Source organism: Chironomus tepperi, unplaced genomic scaffold (genome assembly GCF_022539635.2).
Source record: "Chironomus tepperi strain 1889 unplaced genomic scaffold, CSIRO-AGI_Ctep_v1 contig_84, whole genome shotgun sequence".
Lineage (NCBI taxonomy): Eukaryota > Metazoa > Arthropoda > Insecta > Diptera > Chironomidae > Chironomus > Chironomus tepperi.
This window is the reverse complement of record NW_027226206.1, coordinates 351,963-355,876: the sequence shown is the minus strand read 5'-3', so window position 1 is coordinate 355,876 and position 3,914 is coordinate 351,963. Positions and strand designations below refer to the sequence as shown.

Here is a 3,914-nt window from a genome sequence, read left to right as displayed (position 1 = left end):
TCCTGATAAATCGACGAATTATGACCCAAAATACCCCTCACCCCAAAGATTTCATGGATTGCTGTGTGAGCAACGATACAAAAGAATCTGGGAATCAGAAACTAGCAGAAGTTATCTAAAGACAGATCCAGCTTTCGATGAATTCTAAATGCAGCAATAGACCCTCGTACGCCTTTACCAAGGAAGTGAGTTATTAATACCCCTCCTCCCCAGATGCACCCCTGTACCCCAGCTTCTGTTCCTAATTGAATTTCAGTTCACGCATTCTTAGTACTATCTAAATGTTAACTCAAAAATTGAATTGCCTTAAGATTTCATTTCCGAGAATTGATATTGAGTATCTCAGATGTAAAGACATCTTTGGATGATTTGCTGTACAAACAATGAACATATCCTTTATTTACTCAATTTAAAGCATTAACACAACTTGGTAAAAACGGAAAATGCCATCCTAAAGTTCATTAATTATCAGTAATTACTTTTACCAGGAAATCTGACTGAGACATCAACAAGCAGTAAGCATGTATGCTGTATATAATAATGTAAATATTATTATTTTTAGGAATAAATGGATTATTTTCTTATGGAAGCATACATAAATTTATTACACGTAATGCCTAAAAAAGCCACCGAAGAATTAGGCTTAAAAGTAAGAAGATTTATATAAACTTTTTCTTGATCTTATTCAAAGAGATGCTATATACTGAAATTACTTGTGCTCAGGATTTTATGGTATTTAGGTGAGTGAATGCTAGGATATTAAAGATTTTTCCATGTTTTTCTTTTGATCTTCTAGGAATGACTTTGCATAAAAATCAGAAAATTATTTTAACCAAACTACCCACGTCTTGCCTACGTCAGAACTTTTGTTCTGTAATGCTTTTTTTTTGTAAACATTTTTTGGATGGTCCTTTAGCACATACATGTGGTGATGAAGAGTTGCTTGGTGATGCCAAGTCAAGGGAATAATTTAAAAATATTTGTGTCTGATTTTATGGTTACTATGATTTAAAAGTTCGCAATAGTCGTCATTTTTGAAGATTAAGGAGCACCCTCTTAGACAGGGTGTGTATTTAGAGGAAAGAGTGATTGGGGGTCAAACCCGCCTTCTCCTCTTGTTGGAAAAAATTCTTCAATTTTCTAGGGTTTTTCGTAAAAATAAGGATTTTTTAGAAAGATGAGTTGATTTCCCCCCTCCCCATCCTATTAATTCTCCCTCGTCAAACCCCTTCCCAAAATTTTTCAAAAAAATCTCAAATCCCACATCCAGTTCCTGACTACGCCCTTGCTCGTATAGTCACGATACTTAGTTACTTCCTTCACGAAAACACACGAGGTCCCATTGCTGAATTTAGAGTTCGTCAAATGCTTGATCTATCTTTAGATAATTTCTGCCAGTTCCTATTTCCCAGCAATTTTGCATCGTTGCTAACACAGTAATCCCATGAGCTCTTTGGTCTTCCTCGAGATCTCTTTCCATCCAAAAACAACATGGCACTATAGCTGTTCTTGACCCATTTTTATGACGAATAATTAAATTACCCGCAGAGAACCAGTTGAAATCAATCACTATTTTCTATGTTAATAGATCTATTATTTATGAGTATTTAAATATAGAACACCGACATCAACAACCCTTTCACTGTAAGAACGTGAGTTTCATGCTTACAAAGAGCTTAACTAAAATAAAATTTATGCACGAGGAATTCCTCTCAACTTACCGCAACTATGTTGTAATAAAGCGCTTAAACTGCAACAAAAGGCTTTTTATTTAACTCTGTTGCTGTTTATGTTATCTGGCTTGTACAATTCTTTGTCCCTATGTTAAAATGTAGTTATAACGTTCTTTTGAGATTTGAATATTATTTATGGTAACATAGTTGAAATCCCCTTTTGATGCAAAAATTCAGTTCGTTTTCGAATTCTGAGTGAAAGTCAATCAACATTGTGAAATATTTAATCCATTTGAAGTTCTTAATTACAATTGCAAAGTTCGATCCAAGTGATAGATGCTTCCATTTACAAAACGATAAAGTTCTAAAGTTCAAGAAAACTGTAAGTAGCTACAATTAAGGAAAACTTTAATTCCTCAAACACTAATTTGTTAATTAACAAATTTCAGATCTGAAAGTCAAAAGTACATGATTGTTGTTAACTCATCAACCGCAATCTTTTGGTTGTATCAGAAGTAAAGAGTTTTCTTCTTAAGAAAGACGAGTAGAGTATAAAACCAGGCACGCAATAAAAGTCACACGTATTTCACAGTAAATTTCTGCTTCGACAAGCACATTCGAAACCAAAGCATACTCGATTTCATGAATATAATCTACGATAAAAATAGAAATTTGATGACATTCATGCGATTAAAAATGCGTAAAATGCTGAGGCAGGTACGCAAACCACAGAATTAAAATAAATTCAATGATAAGTAATTAATTATTCTTCAATTTGATTACAGCCACAGTGATTATAATGCTGAATGAGAAAAAAAGTTCAATTCAAGAAGAAATTTAATTAAAAAGGAAATAAAGACGAAGAATTTTTTTTGGCAGCAAGAAGTTAATTCCATTTTTAATATGTATATAATGGAACACATCAAGCGACAAAAATCAAATAAGAATTCAAAATGCAGAATTGAGGTTTTTTTGCGTACGAAAGAAGTATGACGAATAAAATCGCTTATAAATTAAATTTTCCGCTTGTTGGATGTTCAATCTCTAATTCTAGACATATCATTCGTTGAGGAAATGTGATTTGGATTGTGCTGGATGTTGAACTGAGGACGATTTGATTATTCATTTCAACTAGACAGTTTAAAGTAGATTCCAAACAACTCCTTTGACGATGTATACAACTGTCTGTATTCTTCAAAGATGTATATGAAGCATAGCATAACTTCTTCTTTGATTCAAGTAAACAAAGCTATTTTAATACTAAAAACTCAAACTTACAATCCTTTAAAACCAATTTCTCATTGAATTTCTCCTTTTCATAAGCATATCCGATTGCGTTCTCGAGAAAAACGTTTGAAAATTACATATGTGTACTCGACTGTACTAAATATAGACTTAACAGCGATATATGTAGGTGTTACGATAAAACATTTAAAACGAATATGAAGAGTTTGGTTTCACATTCTGGATAAAAATGACTGAGAAACACTTTAATTGAGCATAAAAGGTCAAATGATGTTTAAAATCCTTCGTCCTACATTCAAAGACGTTTCTGTAAAGGTAAATTCTCAGGAAATGAGGCAAATCTGATGATAAATTTCCGGAAAAAATCAGTTGTGCTCATACTTGGCCTACGAGTGGAGATTGATAGACCTGAAAATTCATAGACATTTCGGTCAATTTGGTTTTTGAAATCTCTGCTTCATTGAGCATGTTATTAATGTATCCCACACAACCTGTTCCCTTATAGACAATGAACGTAGGTCGTACGGATCAGTTGTGAATGATAATTTTGTCTACTGGCTTGTCTAAGCAATACTCTCTTCGACAGTTTGTTTGGACGTCCACGTTCTGGGTCAGGCCATGAATATACTCAATCAATACAATTAATTATGCTCAATTTAGTATCTTGAGAAGCACTTGACACTGCCATAAAAACATTTTATAAGTATCACATAGCTAGAGCACACCCCAAAAAAGGTAGCTGAATAAAAAATGATTTTTCTTTGCAATTTGAAGGAACAGTCCTAAAGTTAATAAAGGAATAAAAAAAGTCAAACGTTTCTGAGAATTGTTTATGGGAAATAAATCCCATACCCTTAGATCCCTTTAAGTTTCTATTGACAATTAAAGATTCAGTAAATACTTTAAGTCTCTTGACATGAATAAAGTTATTGATAAATTTACATTAATTTAGGAATTTTACATTTGGGTACGAGATGTAAAGCATAACAAAAAATA

General features: G+C 32.8%; 1 long non-coding RNA gene across 2 annotated transcripts; it reads left to right on the top strand.

Moving 5' to 3' along the window:
• Window positions 1–1,928: 1,928 nt before the first annotated feature.
• Window positions 1,929–2,847, top strand: LOC139085867 (uncharacterized). Of its 2 annotated transcripts, XR_011543958.1 has the most exons (4): window positions 1,929–2,055; window positions 2,123–2,390; window positions 2,459–2,639; window positions 2,728–2,796. It is a non-coding gene; the product is annotated as an uncharacterized lncRNA (long non-coding RNA). The 2 variants fall into 2 exon arrangements; XR_011543957.1 differs by having other exon boundaries at window positions 2,459–2,847.
• Window positions 2,848–3,914: the final 1,067 nt, after the last annotated feature.